The following is a 17,292-nucleotide window of genomic DNA, read 5'->3' on the forward strand; positions in this document are numbered from 1 at the left end:
CTGGTGTGTTGTGATAGTGTGGGCAGTACATTGTCTTCCGCCTGTCTGTTGGCGGTGACCGCCGCGCTGTTTGTCTGTACCGCCTTGGCGGGCGATGTGTTAAAGTGGCTGTCTTAGTTGGCGGTTTCCGCCAGGGTCGTAATTCCCTTTTTTTGTCCGCCAGCCTGTTTGCGGAATTAACGCACCTTTAACACCGTCCGCCAGGGTTGTAATGACCACCATTGTGTTGTAATTGGGATTTATGGTGGAATCACTCTAAGCATAGTCAAAAGGTCCATCGAGTTCTAGTTGTGTCTTGAGTTCAGATTCATGAGATTTAATTTACTATTTAATGTATTAAATTTTTAAAGTGTTGTAACCGATCTGCTCCACATAATTTCAAAAACTGATAGAAATTTGAATCTCACAAAAACAACAGTGACAACATAATCGTACAGGCAGCCATGAAAAGATAGACAACAGCGGTTTGTTTCTTAAGTAAGAAAATAAATTATGTCTTCTTTGACATACAAACATATGCCATCCTTTTTCCAGACCATTCACAGAGTTTGGGGTTAATGAGCAAGGAAAAAAGGAAAGAAGAGTGCATGGAGGGTGAAGAACACCTGAATAGATCTGAGCAATAGACCCAAGATTACAAGCAGGGAAATCTACTGAAGAAAGAAAAGAAAAAGAGAGCCAAGGAAGATGAGGAGAACATCACAAATATGCTTTAAAGCACATAAAAGAACTGTAAACAGTGACAGTCACAAAAAGACAGGCAGCAAAGTGATGCAAAAGATGGCAAAAAGCCAGCTGTCAATGGATTCCTTATCAAAGCGCTGGCAAAGTCAATAGGTCTGGCACTTTATGAAAAATGTGCCTTGAATAGTATATGCACATGTGGTTGTGTAGATGGATGAATGCAAGAATATGACTCCATAGTTAGATATGTCAGTGCATTTATAGATCGATGAATGAATGGGTGAGGGTATTGCATAGAAACATTTCTTGATGACTAGGTGAGCGCAAGAATTGATGATGGGACAAGGAAAGTGTGCAAGGTGCAAAGGCAACGTGAGGCATGGTTAGGATGTGGTGAGGCTGGGAAGCGAGGGGAGAAGCAAGAGAGAACTGAATGTATAAATTATCTGGAGAGTAGCATGAGCACAACAGTGTCATGTCATAAGAGCTGTGAGTATTGTTAAGCAAGGAGGTTGCACTGTGGAGTTTTGGCAATGAGGTCAGATGTAGAAGTTTGTCGATCACACCAGGAAGCGTATCTGGGCTTCCCTGGTCTTCAAGGTGTCAGACAACCAAATCTGCATGAACAAGCTCAAGTGACAATAGAAGCTTCAAGGGAGTAGCTTCTCGAGGGTGTTTGTGATGTGACAGGCATCAAAAAATGCATTCTTTGCTTGGAGTATGGGTCTGGGTTGCTTGGGTTCGGTCATTTATGCCTGTGTCTGTTCTTCTTGATACTTTGATTTCACTAGTAGGTTTTAACATTCATTATTTTGAGCTCAGGAGCATAAATATTTATAGTAACTGGTCTACCAAAAAAGTAACGAACCTGCATGCATAGAAGTACTCCTTGAATGGTTGCAAATGTACTACCTTTTTGAATTCATAAACTTTGATAGTAGTATTCTTGGAAAGTTACTCTGGTCTTAGGTTTCAAGGTATATGAATTTCAATTAAACACGTAATAGGTGATGGAATTATTGCTTGCAAACAGTCTATTGGCAATAACTCAGGGTAGCATGCTAAACTATTGTTTTTCTTGCACTGTGCAATTCATAAAGGCAGATAGAGTAGCGGAGGCCTTCACTGCTTTTACTCTGCCTGACAAATTTAGAGATGTCCACAGCCTTAAGGAAAACTCTACACTTTGACTGGAACCGCTGACGTGGCAGTTCATGTCAATGTAGGAAATGTTTGATGGACGGCTCCATCAAACTTGATAGCTGGCCATCAAACTTTTCCAAAGTTTTTTATCTCCAAAACAAACTTCCAAAGAGTAAAATTACGTTTGATAAATAAAAAAAAACCTAATAACCACCCCACACTGGAGTTTTCTCTCATGGTGTAGGGTAATTTCTCCTTTTTTCCTGTCCCTCACAAGATGAACAGTGAAAAGAAAAGCAATCCGACCATTCACTCTAAATAGGGTAGAAGGTTGGATGGCTAACTTTTGACTCAAGCTAACCCAATGGGCCATCAGAGGACGTTTTACACCAGTAGATTGCATTTTACTCTGTTGGCATAAAACCTAAAGTCTGACAACCCATAACCAGGGGGTCATCCCTTGACAGAGTATTCCGTCACTGTTGCAAAGGAGTACTTGTCTATTAAACTTTAAATCAGCCCCAGACGTGCACCTATCGCAAATCAGGACCTATCCTGTTCATTATGGGACCATTCCACCCTGAACCTTGCTCATCTCACCAATTCACACGGCAGTCATTACCTTTGTAGTTGGCAAATTTGATCTTCACCCCACACCCCGAATCTCATTGACTATGCTATGCCCCTGAGTAGGGTTAACTGGGACAACTGTCAGGTGTAAGCCATGGTTACATGCTCCTCCAGTGACCTGCAAGCAAAGAGGATAGTGATGACAATAGCAAATCCTTTGGTAATTGAGCAGTGTTGACTTAGAACTTATGTCAAATACTCTCACAAGGAAATGTTTAATGATATTTAAATTTCATTATGTATGTGACATGTCATCATCAACGTTTCAGTCTGATAATGTACTATGTAGTCGAGACCACCCAAAGGACTAATTGCATGTATGATTCAATCAATCAGTAATTATAGAGCGCGGCTACTCATCCGTGAGCGTCACCAGGCGCTGGTTGTTGAAGACCTCTACCAAGATGCGTTCTTCTGGAGGAGAAATTGAATAAGAATAATTAAACTCATTTAACAGTTTGTAAAAATGTACTGAATTTACACAAAGGGGCCTGACAGTTGCCTACCACTCTTCCCAGTTGGTCGACCAACCTAATTCTATGCCTCTGCATTTTAGTTGCGTTTTTTTAATGGGGGTGACTCCATGAAATAGTGTTAGAGTAATTGCCTGATCCCTTCGAGTAAATTAATGAGCTTTCTTCAAATTGTTGCACTAATGAATGTATTTATTCACAGTCCATTACACCTCCAGGAGAGTGAAACTTAGTAGTGGTTTTCAACAATCATTGGATGCAATTAGTCCTGTGGCTGGTCTCGCCTACATAGTGTATTACGAGGTTTAGTACATTAGGAGAATAAAATATTGACACACACTTCACTACTTGCTAATAGATCAACCATCGCTGGAACATATTCTGCATCCCAAGGATATGCTCCGACGAATGTTCCTTAAATTGAAAGGGGAGTTTACACACATCGACTGTGTAAAATGATGTCCAAATGACGCACCGGGTAGACTGGCGTTATCTGAACCCCTTGAAAATGTATTTAAGTACCTTTTGTCTGGAATGGAATGGTAACAGCATTGCTTTTGTACCCCGTTCTTTTGTTTTTCTTTGTTTTGTTTCATTGTTTTGAAATAATTCTTTTGTATTGATTTTCACGATTTAGTTCGTTGTGTCTCATTTTACAAACGCATACATATTTACAGATAAGTATGATTTTTTTTTTTTTTAAATGATCCCCTTGTAAGTCATTTACCTCAGATGATTCTATTTCTAATACAGACCCTGACGTCAACTGCCCTGACAATGACCATACATTGTATTCTAAGGGAAATGCCCTCGTTGGGGATCACTAAGACATTATGCTGGCTTGACTGCTAACTTAGGTAAGGGGATAGCACTTTTAATACAGGTTTGTGGGAAACATAACAGTTTGTTTCTTGTCCCTCAGTGTGCCTCTGCCTTTATGCAGTTTGCACAAATTCTTGACCCAGCACCGCCAAATGCAAGGAGATCGGTGGCACATTGGGGCAGCTCCCCTTGCGCACCCCCTCCTGGGAATACATGAGACTGTAGGTGGGATTCCACTGCAGTGACACAAATAGAACTTTGTGTCCCCATCACCAATGCAAAAAATAACTCCCAAAAATGTAAACATCTGCAAAAAGCCATTGGGCTGATACAAAACAAGTTAATGTTTGAATGAGGTTGCGGACTTCTGTATATGTGTTGTGCTGTATTAACATGAGCTCTGGCAAACAACTAAAATTTTCAGTAACCAGACCTAAGAAGGAGATGGCTATACATATCTATAACATATTATAGAAGTAAGAGTGCATAGGCATAGTGACCAAGAAGGACAATGGAACTATAGTCAAAAACCGAGAAGGTAATTCAAAGAGTGCAGGAACTGTATAATGAACTATGAGGAAATGGATTTCTTTAAATATTGTATCATTGATGTTTACTCAGGGCAACTAAAGTTATATCAGAAAATGTATGAAATACAGAATGTACTAACAATAACACAAAGATTATAAGAAGAAGGTAATTGAAGTGGGATTGGGGAATTTAAGTTGGGAGTAAGCATAGAGAAGTAGAGCATGTGAACAATAGATTTCTGATGAAGCTCTTATGTTTATTTCTTGTTAGTATTCATGGATGCAGTCCAACATGGAGTACTACTATTACTACTCAGCTTGCTCACATTGTTGTTGTTAAAAACATGTCAATGCAAAGGTGTTGTGGGACCCCTCTTAGCACCTAGGTTGGGCACCTTTATTTTAGCATTAGGCCTGTGGCATGTGCTTTCTACACTTATGTGCATTTTATTCATTTTCATATTTTTCAGCAAAGCCTGTTTTTAGTTATATTTTATTCAGCTGCCTCTTTCTAGGGAACACAGAGTTTGCACTGCACATTTTATCAAGCCACTGTGTAACATGCACTCGGTGCCCCTTTCAAGGCTGTCATGTATGGTACACAATGTGATGACTCGTATTACCAGTCCAGGAACCCAGGAGCCAGTCCCTATTTACTAGACACATCAGTACGTCAGGCTTGTTCCAGGAACCCTGTATGGGTTATTGTACAAACAAAACATAGGCCTTGGGGGGGGGGGCAGAAGGAGTACTAGTCATGGCTGTCCTGGTACACATACCATTCTATAGACCACTTTGCTGATCCTGGTGCCGACATTTCAGCTTACTGAAACGATTGCGATCCAGACAACAGGTTGACCCTTGCCATCTTATTCAGGTATGGCGTTGAGTCTACTCCTCTACATCGGGACAGTCAGAAGGGTTATGACCTCTATGCTCTCAGATCTAGGCTTTCTAGAATCCTACTTAATGGTGAGGTTGTTTATTCACTTTCCACTGGTTGTAATGATGATTACTGTACTGTTTCATTTGCCTTATAATCGCAGCTCATGCCTTTTATACTAGGATTCAGTGGCTTCAATAAATGCATTGTAATCCAGTTTGCATCATGTGTCCTGCTTCGCATTTGTGAGTCTCTAAGTAACTGAGTGAAAGGGGATGATTTGTTTCCACCACTTCCCTGGGGAGTCAAGGGTGTCAGGTTTCGGGTGTCACAAATCACTTCTTCCTTTCCAGGGTTGGATGAGGTACCGAGGAGTCAGGCCCACAGATTCCAATTGGTGCAGCATTTACTCAGTATCCCACACTGGGTTGTGCTGCAGCCCTATAAAATGCAGTGTTATTAACATAATAGGAACTGCACAACAAAGGTTCAGTTAGATGGTTGCATAACATTCTATTCATTGTGAGGGTTATGTTGGAGGAACTGCAAGTAATATCCAATGAACCCTAATTTTGGCAGATTTTTCCTGTGAATGTTTTTTTCATTTGTGTGAGCAGTACTTAGTTTGTAAATGAATGAGTGTTAGTGCCCAAAGCTCTGCACAGAAGCCAGTGACTGCTGCTACTGAATGCCAGCACTACGAATGGTGGTCTTGAGTCATGCCTCTTTCTTCCATTAACAGACACACCTTGCTCCTTTGTCTCATTTTGCCATTCTCGCTTTGTGATGGTTATCTGTCTTTTTCTTCCTCCTTTCCCTTGGGTTTATCTTTCCATCACCTGCCCTCAGTCAATGTCTGATGAGGACAATTAAGTTCCGATACCCAAAAAATAGTGCTGGTGGGCCCACTGGCAACCATCTGCACAAATTAAGGACTTACTGTAGGTATTTATTTTAAGTTGATGATTATTTGCCTCCTACATAATTTTTCACCAGGTACCAAGCAGCTATTGGTGTGAGGGAGTCTCAACAGTAAATCCATCTTTAATAAGTTCTTCTTCTCTCTGAGCTGAAGTTCCACATTTTTAACATGAGTATTACAAAAAGGTCCTCAGATGGTGATTGTGCTGCATTAAGCATCCACTGTACTACAGGCCCCAGCCAGCCTGGAGGCTGCCCACCCTCAGCAGTTTCAGAGCCAGGAGGCACAAGTGCAATCTCTGCTCAGTGCTTTTACAGCAAGGGTCATTGCACAGCATCACTGCATCACAGGCACCAGTCAGCCTCAGGACAGCCTGCCCACTGCTGTTTCCTTGCCAGGAGATGTGAGTACAAACTCTGCTCGGTGCTTCTCCAGTGTGGGACAGTCATCACGCTACATCAAGCATCCATTGCACTACAACCCCAAGCCAGTCTTGGGCAGCCTGCCTACCGCTGTTTCCGCACCAGGAAGTGCAAGTACAAACTCTGCCCATTGCTCCCGCAGAGTGGGCCGTGCCCAGGCAAAGACCAGGCCCAGAGCTGGCCCATCTGCACCCTACAGAGCAGGTAGAAGGATGGGCTGGACCCCATTTCTTGACCCTGGTTTTCGGGAGGTGCTGATTTAAATGCAAGGACATAAGGGTGAGGGCGAAATTCCAAAAAGGTCTGTCCTATTTCTTTATTATTAAAGGATGGTTGTTGTACCTGTTTTACCTGATTTACATCTAACTCTTTTCAAATAAACCGCACAAGAGGTGCGGGCTGTGTGTTCAAATGGAAAAGAAAAGTCTTGTGGCCAATAAGGGCAGGGAGAAGGCTCCAAGATCTACCACCTCCATAACCACCTGTTGTCATGTGGGCTCTCATTATCCTAATGAGGCTGCTGGGTTTAGGTGGCAGCATCACCTGAATTGTGGGGAACTAAGTCCAATCCCAAATCAGGTGCCAACTGTTGGCCTAAATTGTTTCCGGCCAACTAGTAGTGCCACATCTCTGCCCAAGAAAAAGGATGATTTGTAGCAACCGGGCATATGACAAGATGAGTTCTCTGGGAAATCATTGCGTATCAGATCTCATCCTTTTCTCTCAGTTACATTAGTCTCACACAGGCAAAGACAAACAGAGTCAGGAAATGGTTCAGTAAGATTTATTGAAGCAGCTGCATCTTAGATTGAATGCCATGAAATGCAATAATTAGAATGATGAAACATAATGGAAACAAAATGTTGACTAGGAAAGTGAAAAACAGGAAGAGTCCAACCATACTGTCACTATGCATAATATATTCAGTTCCTACCTAAGGTTTGTTGGAGCACAGCATGATAAGCCCTAATCCGCACTTCAGGATTCCGCCCTGGGAAGACATCATCCTCCATACGTGAGCATAGGAGCCTTTTGTCTATAGAGACACCACCCCCATGTAGGCCGGTGAACCGGTAGTCTCAGCAAGCAGCTGTAGGAAAGTCAATAAGCATGCAGTTGTGGTCATCTGGCTGGAATCTCTCTCTAACGTGCATAGAACAGAGAAGTGTTTTTATAATAGAACAGCCGATGTTTTGAGAAAATGTCCCCACGTAAGGATTTGTGTATTTCTGTAAACACTGGAGATACAGTGTGCCACTTGTGCCGGCAACCCTATCTCGCTGCAGCCTTAAGGAAAGCACAAACTGAAAAGAATGTCTTGCCATAAAATGCAATGCTTTCCTAGGCGAAAGGACAACTAGATAAAGAAAATAAAACAACACCACAAATGTGTCCTATTTTCAAATAATAAAAACAAAGCAGAATAAAATATAACTGGGCTAAAGGGCACAAGCAGCAGGCCTAGGTGCTAAATTAGCATGCCCAGAAACAGCACTAAAATGGCTATACAACAGTATCTGACACCAATCGTGGGGGCTGTCTCAAATGAGCTTAACTTGATTGAAAACATCATAGAAGTGGTGCAAAAACCAATGACTGAACCAACTTATTTGATGATCGATCCACTCCAGAGGTCTTCTTATAAAGATTCCAATACAGCCATAGCTAAGCAAATAGAAGACATACCACATATTTCAAAGTTTTAAAAGGGACTAAAATTAGAAAAAGAAATCTGTGTGTTGTACATGATAACAATAGTGCTATAGCCCTATAACCAATGAGTTCTGTTTCGTCAAAATGCGCACTGCCGGTTAAGAGGAAACAAGTGGAGAGGAAAAATACAAGGTTCACCCAGAAAGACTTGTGTCATCTCAGAAGCTCATACTGGGGGGTGTAAAGAGTTGCTGCTGACAACTAGTGACACACATCAGACAGATATTAACAGGATAACAATGGAAAACATTAATGATGCTCCACAATCTTGCTGCCAGTCAATTACCTAGGGAACTGTTGTCAGAGAAAATCCAGATACTGAGTGAGATATTACATAATGAAGGCTCCCAGTCAGATTACCTGAAAAGTCATATTCAACAATTTGATGCCAATACTGTCAACTGCCCAAGGTAAACAGGCTAAAGATCATCCTGCTGCAAGCCACGAGCATCAAAGTCACCTCCATATTAGAGCCAAAGATGTTCCTAAACAACTGTCATCTGCCATACAGAGATTTTTTGGGAAACAATTATGCCCCATATGGTAAGCTGGATAGGACACACAAGAACATCTGTAAGGGGGATTGTGTGGTTTTAAATGTTAATGACCCTGATGTTGTCTGCTTGCTATTATCATGCCTGAGCACCTGCCCTTTCCAAAAATCTACAATATGGGTCCACTGTAGGAGGCTGACCTGGTTTGTAGTGTGTACCATAGGTACTTACTCCTTACACCAGGTCCAGTTATCCCTTATTAGTGAAATGTAGTAGTGTTCTAGCAGCTTAGACTGATAGAGATAGCTATAGCAGAGCAGCTTAGGCTGAACTAGGAGACATGCAAAGCTCCTGCAATACCACGTATAGTTACACAGTACTTATACACAAATAAAGACAATACTCAGTGTTACCAAAAATAAAGGTAGCTTATTTTGGTGACACAGGACCAAAAATATCTTAGAGGCAATTCTCCTTCTGGAGGTAAGTATTATACACAATATATACACTAGACACCAAAATAAGGAAGGTAATTAGTCATAGGATAGTACAAACAATAGGAAATGCTGTAGAATGCAATGGGAGAAAATAGGTCTAGGGGCAACACAAACCATATACTAAGAAAGTGGAATGCAAATCACAAATTCCCCCCTAGACAAGTGTAGTGTGCAGAGAATCGCTGGGAGAGTAAGAATACAGCAAAAGTAAGTAAAATACCCCACCCCAGACCCCAGGAAAGTAGGAGTAAAGTACTGCAAGTTTCCTTAGGACACACTACAAGTTGTGATTAGAGTTATTACAAGAACCAAGCAAGACTGCAAACAACAAATGGTGAATTCCTGGACCTGAAGAACTGCAAAGTAAGGATACCATGTCCATAGGTCAGAAGACGTTCCAAGAAGGACAGAAGCCCCTGCCAACCCAGAATAGGGTGCAAAAGAAGAGTCCCTGGTTGGACGATGACTGCAGAAATGCATCCAAGGAAGACGTCAGTGGGTTCCTGCATAATGCAATGGATGTCCCATGAAGAGAAGTTGGATGCAGGTCAGTTTTGGCACTGGATTCATCCAATAAGTCTTGGTTCTGGTAAAGTTGTGTTTTGCATCAATGTGGTGCTGTCTGGACCCAGGAGGGACCTGGGGGCCACAACTCTGCATGAGGAGGAAGAGGGTGCTCTCAGAACTTCATAGAGCCCTCGGTCAACCAGACAGCACCCACAGGTGTCCCAGGAAAAGGGGACAAAGGAGGTGTAAAATGCTGTTGGTGCAGCACTACAATGGAGGGTCCCACACCAACGGAGGTCAACTGATTGAGTTGAGCATCGCAGGATAGAGTGCTGGGGACCTGGGCCAGGCTGTGCCTGAAGGAATTTTGCAAATAGTGCTTAGAGGCCTTAGGAGGTGAAGAAGATGCTGTGCACAGGGGTACTGTCGTACTCGGGGAAGGCAAACTCTTACCTCCTCAAAATTGGGACAGCAGGACCTTAGGACAGTCTGTGTCGAAGTGGTATACCACCTGTGTTCTAAGAAGCACGCTTATCGTCAGGAGAGGAGTCCAAGAGAACCGGTCGTCGACTTAGAAGGTGCCTGCGTGAGCATGGAAGTGACTCTGTCACTCCACAGGATATTTCTTCGCCCCTCTGATGCAGGGAGAAGACAGGGAGTCCCCGGAGCCTGCACACTGTGAAAACTGTTGCAGTTGCTGGCTGGAGCTGAAGTTGCAGAGGAAAAGTAGCCCTTCTGGATACTTTGTTGCTGTTACAGCAGTTCCTGGAGCAGTCTGCGGTCAATCCGAGGTCGGAGGATGAAACAGTATTTGCAGAGGATTCCTGCTGGAAACTTGAAAGTAGATTCTGAAGAGAAACCCACAGGAGAGACCCTAAATAGCCCTGAAAGGGGAATTGGCTACCTTACCAGGTATGGACCTATCAAGAGGGGTCTCTGATGTCACCTGCTGGCACTGGCCACTCAGAGGCCTCCAGAGTGTCCCCACACCTTGGAAAGCAAGATGGCTGAAGTCTGAGACACACTGGAGGAGCTCTCTTTTCCTTTGCCCAGTTTTGTGCCAGAGCAGGGACTGGGGGTCCCTGAACCGGTGTAGACTGGCTTATGCAAGGAGGGCACCATCTGTGCCCTTCAAAGCATTTCCAGAGGCTCCGTGAGTCTACCCCTCCCAAGCCTGTAATGCCTATTTCAAAAGGGAGAGGGTGTAACACCCTCCTCCCCAAGGAAATGCTTTGTTCTGCCTTCCTGGGACTGAGCAGTTCAGACCCCAGGAGGGCAGGACCCTGTCTGTGAGGTGGCAACAGCTGTAGCTATAATGAAAGCCTTAGAGAGCTGGTTAGGCAGTACTGGGGGTCCATGGTGGAGCCCCCAGGATGCATGGAATTGGCTCCCCAATACCAGATTTGGAATGGGGGGACAAATTCATGATCTTAGACACCTTACATGGCCATATTTGGAGTTACCATTGTGAAGCTACATATAGGTATTGACCTAGATGTAGTGCATGTGTGTTATGGCATCCCCGCACTCACAAAGTCTGGGGATTTGGTCTTGGCCAGCATGGGGAAACCTTTGCTAGTGCACGGGTGCCCTCACACTTAATAATTTTGCACCTAGCCTTCAGTAAATGAAGGTTAGACATATATGTGACATATGAGTTACTTAAGTGAAGTGAAAATGGCTGTGAAATAGTGTGTGCACTATTTCACGCAGGCTGCAGTGGGAGTCCAGTGAAAGGGTTTGGCTGAGCTCCTTATGAGTAGCAAAAGAAATGCTGCAACCATAAGGATCTCCTGGAACCCCAATGCCCTGGGTACCTAGGTACCATATATTAGGGACTTATAAGGGGGGGTCCAGTGTGCCAATTGGAATTGGTACATGAAGTCACTAAACTACAGTGACTAATTTGGAAGCAGAGAGAGCATAATCACTGAAGTTCTGGTTAGCAGAACTTCAGTCACACAGTTAAGCACTACTGACAACACACACTTTAGGCCACACACTCTGAGCACTGGGGTTCCGACCAGCAGGATCTCAGTGAGACAGGCAAAACACACTGATATAAAGGGTTTTCACTATGAGCACTGGGGTCCTAGCTAGCAGGATCCCAGTGACACAGTGAAAACACACTGACACACACTCACAAACAGGCCAAACATGGGGGTAACCATGCTAGAAAGAGGCTACTTTCTCACACCGACCCATTGGGATTTTTCTATCGACCCCAACTAAACACATTTCTTTTACACAGAGTAACTCAAATTGGAAGATCCAGCAAGACCCGGCTTGCCCATCCCAATCGATTTTAAGTATTATCAAGTCTTTCTGAAAATGACTTACATCCAAAGCTATACTCCCTATAAGGAGGAATAGGCCAGCCCAAGCTCATTCCACTTTCTTCTGTTGGCTCCCAGTGGTTGGCCGATTTAAAGTCAACTAGGAATACTTACATTTATTGAAAAAGTATACATTTTTTATCCTGGAATATTGCAGGGATTTGCCAGAAGCTTGGCAATGAGGACTGGCTGACACAGAAATGTGACATAATATGTTGTCAGGATACATGGGCCCTTGACACAATTGCTATAAATGGGATTAGATCGTATTGTTTTCATGCAACTCTAGCATTAACTGGTAGAGATAAAGGGCCCTGGCTGTTTTTGTTTCACATGCTCAGAAACCTTAAAGTTAAGGTCTTGGTGCATTAACCATGTTCTCACATTTTGAGTCTCCAAGTGCCGAAACTGTTTAATACAATTTATGTACATTTTTACTGTATTTTTTTCTGCAAGACCTGTGTGTATCATTCGTGAATTGGGGAAATCATTCTCAGAACTGATGCATAAGCAGGGAAATCATATGTCAATTATATGGGCAGATGATTTTAATATCACTACGTATACTTATAATGGGAACCATATATGTGGGCTTTCTAATGATCACGGAGCTAACGTTAGCTATTTTATACACTCACCATATGCTGGCCTAAATGAGATAATCTTGACATCACAGGGCTAATGTTAGCTATTTTATACACTCACCATATGGTGATGGTCTAAATGAGATAATCTTGACATATGAGTGGACTTTTTCCTAAGAAGGTCATGTGCAGGGAGATGCAAATTATCCTATCTTTACAGGAGGAGGTAAGGGTAGCATAATATTTGATGCTTCTATTAACAGTTTTGTTTCAGAACCAAGTACACCATGAGGTCTGCCCTCGGAGATATTGTGATCATAACCCTATTATCTTGAGAAGCTCTCTCCCTTAAAATCTACAAGCGTCTTATGATCTCTCAAAGTCCAAAAAATGACAAAAAAAACTCTAGTTAATTAAATGGCCTTGCCCAGCCTAAGGTGTCTAGTATGCCTCATGAAAGATATTATTCACTTATCACAGTTTGCTTAGAAATTGTATAAATAACCACTCAGTTAAAATTAGAATATAAGTTTGCCCTTGAAAAAAATCCTCTAAGAACATACAAAAAAACATTTGATAGCAACCTTTAATGTTAGCTTGTCTCACGTGACCCACTCTCTATATAAACACAAGGACCAGATTTACAAAGTTGTCAAGCAGTGCAGCACAGCAAAGAGCAAAGCTGTCTGTGTGATGTCTTATCATAGGTTTAGCAAATTAATGGTACCCTTTCAGTACAAAATATAATGTTTAGACAAACTTTAAAACTTTTTCTCCTTTGGATGTGGGTGGAACTAGGCAGCAAACATGCAAAGTCAAAAACGTTTAGAGGAATACACAATTCTCCTCTTTAATGCCTGCCTCATAGAGGCATTATTTTTGATTCAACATGCTTTCAACCATTGTTATTAGGAATAGCTTTCCAGCAGCAACCATGGATGATTGCATGGAAATACCCATGTGTCACCTATTGACACCGTCTGTATGCAAACCAATGCAAATCAATACAAAGCACTTTCTGGCAACTTTCCAACGCAAAACACATTTTGCCTTGCCAAGTAAATCCAAGATAAGCATTTGCACAAGTTTCTGTAACCTCTGTGATGTGAACTTTGCACAAAATGGAAGTAAAAGGTCTCAAATCGTAAGGATTGCAAATTTCCCTTCATGCTCATGCTAGATATGTCATATCACTATGGGCAGCATCTCCCTATTCTCGTCTTTACTTTAATTAAATATTGTTATCTTGTAATTTTAACTATTTGGTGTACCTTATGAGAGCTAAGACTGTGTTTCCCAGGATGCACAGATATGTTAAGTTAAAGGCCAGAAATGAACTACTGTGTCACTGATGGCATACCCCTTGATCTCCATTAAGAGAGGGAGCAAATTGGTTCTATATACGTCTGATACAGTTGGTGTATTCTTTACTTCCAGATATGTGATGATTTAGGGAGACAACCGAAAGCTAAAATGTTTCTTAATCGCTTCTATCTCTGTAGGAGTGTCAGGTTCATTAGTTCTGGCTTAGTAGTATTTATTTTAAATCCAGAGACTCTCTCAAAATGTTCCAGTAGCAACTGTAGCCTAGTGAGTGATCTCATTGTTTTTGCCAATACCAGAAGTAGTTCTCGAAAAGCATAATTCTTTGTTCTTCCTAGACAGATTGTAGGCCTTTGAGCTTCTTGTCCCTTCTTATATGAGTCACTAATGATTCAATACTAAGGGCAAAGAGGAGAGGAAAAAGTGGAATCTCTTTTGTGTATCCCTCTCAGAAGTGTCTGGATGACACCCCATTTAGCAGAATTCTAGCTATTAGAGCTTGATACCGAGTTAGGGCCTGTGCCTTGAAGGTTGGACCAAAACCCTCAGTACCTGTGTCAAAATGTTCCATTCCATCAATGAAATGTATTTTTCTGCATGTAATACAACTACAGTCAGTGGTATTGGTATCTTTTTAATTTTTTTAGACCATATGGGTGATCCTTCTGAGGTTGCCATGAGTTTGATGGTGCTTTATGAAATCTGACTAGTGTGAATGTATAAGATATGGAAGCATATTTTCCAGCCAAAGTACCAATATCTTCAGAAATATTTTCATATGAAAATGTAATAGGGCCCTTCACCTGTTTATGTATTAAAGATATTGCAGCTTCTGCCATTTTGAGTGTCACTGTATCTGTACTGATGAACGACAGGTACACTTACAGCATGATTGGGATGGTACTCATAAGAAGGCTTTATCAAAACTACCTGTGCATTCATCAGGACCAGGTGCTTTATTAATTTTAAGGCTTTAATATCCACTTTAATATGGCCTTCTGAAATGGGGGATTATTAGTCCACCTAATATTCCTTGAAAAATAGCAGGTGTTTAAGTATTGAGATTGGAAGGGGTGTGGCGAGCCAGCAACCAAGATGGCTGCATGGCATTAAAGTTCTGAGAAGGGCTTGTTTTTAACACATGGCCAGCCTTATATCTGCTACCATTTGAGGCATCGGGGGCTGACTGGCCTTTCTCCCCCCAGCCCACACTGGTAGAATCTGCTGCCAGGAGAGACCCTACAGGGGTTATGCAACGGTTGAGAGCTGCTGCAGCCTGACGTGGCTCCAGCTAGCCCCACAGCAACCTACTTGCTGGAGTGCAATCCTTGGGGGTGTGAACTGGGTGGCTGGTCCTCCGGTCATTGCAAATTCCTGCTGGCTGCCTGTCTCTGCTTTGCTGCAAGTCACATGTTCTGGGCAGTCCCGGTGGTGTTGCTGTCCATTTGCTGCATTCCTCCTGGGATTCTTGGTGAGGGGTCACTGCCCCTTCCACCCTGCATTGACGTGACACCTCCTGAATGTCTGTTCTACCTCGTCGTATGCAGGGGTTTGTGCTATTGTGCCCTGGAGCTCCACCTGCACGGTTGGTGGCTTTTGGCCTGGTGTGCACGCTGTTTCACCGAGGACCTGTGAGGCTGCTCAGTGGCAGGGCCCCCTGCTGGAGTAATTGTAGACCCGGAGGTATGCCCCTCTCACCATCATCATAATCGGTGAGTTAGCCCGTTGCTGCTAAGCCACACGGACACGCTTTGACTAGGCAGCATCCACACCCCACAGTCTGCCATTAATCTATTGGGGGATGCTACGAATTGTGGAGGTTATGTGCACCTGAATCTGCTGGGTAATCGTCTCAATAGGCCCACTGCTGTCCACACCACGGATACTGCCTGCTCTTCTGTAGTTCTTTTTAAACATCCTGGGGGCCTTAAATATCAACTTCCCCATATTCCTGAGCTGTGGTTGGTGCACACCCATCCACCTGCCTGGTGAGTTTGACAACATTGTTGCTGGCAGCATCTCCTGGCTGCGCTCCTTCTCTGCTCTACTTTTGGGGATTCTGCCCCTCTCACAGGTACGTGCTGTGGGGCAAGGCTGGCTCTTCAAGAACCATCACTAGGCGTCCAGATCCATCCATATGACTCCAGTGTCTCTCTCTTCCTCTCATCCATCCTCTTTTACCCAGGATGCTGCAGTACATATTACGTGTATTTAAGTGGGAAGAACACAGCATTTAGGTGGAACTGGGAGCATCAGCTTGGTCAACATTGTGTCTCCATGGGACGAGCTGGTAAGTGCTTGACAGTACAGCAAGCCCATGTTTAAATACCCACCAAGACACAATGGAGGCTCAAGAGATTTCCAAAGCTGATATGCTACACATGATAGGGAATTTGTAATGCGAAACCCAGGTATTGTCACAGCGGTTAGATGCTCTTCAGCCCACATTTGCAACCAAACCACCTTCTTTAAGTAAACCTGCATTCTTTGGAGCAAGGCCTCAACCTTTTCAAGTGGGGGCTGCTCAACAACAATCACTGAATAACTTCAGTAATTCATGTCACTACACCATTTCTGGTGCCATTACCCCCCCAGAGCACTATACGAGGGATTCTGCGAAGTTCGCTATAATTTTAAATCAATGTCACCTTTATTTTTTATGTTGACCAACCTCTTTTCCCAATGTGCAATCTAAGGTTTCATTTGTTCTCTTGCATTTGGCCCGCACTGCTGCCTCATGGTCTATTCCGTTAGTGGAATGGGACGATCTGTTATTGTATGGCTATCGGGAATTTAAAACAGAAATGGAAAAAGTGCTCGATAAGCATACATTTATCCAAGCAGTAGGATTGGAACTGCTCAATCTAAAGCATGGTATTAGGAATTTGCTGATATATAAAACTGCCTTTAATGGACTGGTAGTGAATGCTAATTGCCTTAAGGATCTTTTAACTCAAGTAGTTAATCCACCTGTCTCTTGCGAAGAGCTAATTCATTTAGTGTTCAAATTGGATCACCGGTTGTCGGAGAGATGGACTGACAAGGGTTGCACTGATCATAGGTTGTTGGTGATTAGAGATAAGAAACCAGACACCAACAAATGTAACTAATGAAGGTGAACCAATGCAAATTGGTACCATTAGGGGCCCACTTACTAAAGAAGAACCACATCAAAGATGTGACCAAAAGTAGTGTCTGTATTGTGGAAAAAAGGGGCAGAATGCTATGAAAGTGAAATGTTTGAGGGAAACTAGAACACTGCCTACTGTGGAGAATAGTTGTTCCCATGTGAAAATACCAGAATCTCCCATTTTTTGGCTGAAACTAGC

This window comes from Pleurodeles waltl, chromosome 11 (genome assembly GCF_031143425.1).
Source record: "Pleurodeles waltl isolate 20211129_DDA chromosome 11, aPleWal1.hap1.20221129, whole genome shotgun sequence".
Taxonomy (NCBI): domain Eukaryota; kingdom Metazoa; phylum Chordata; class Amphibia; order Caudata; family Salamandridae; genus Pleurodeles; species Pleurodeles waltl.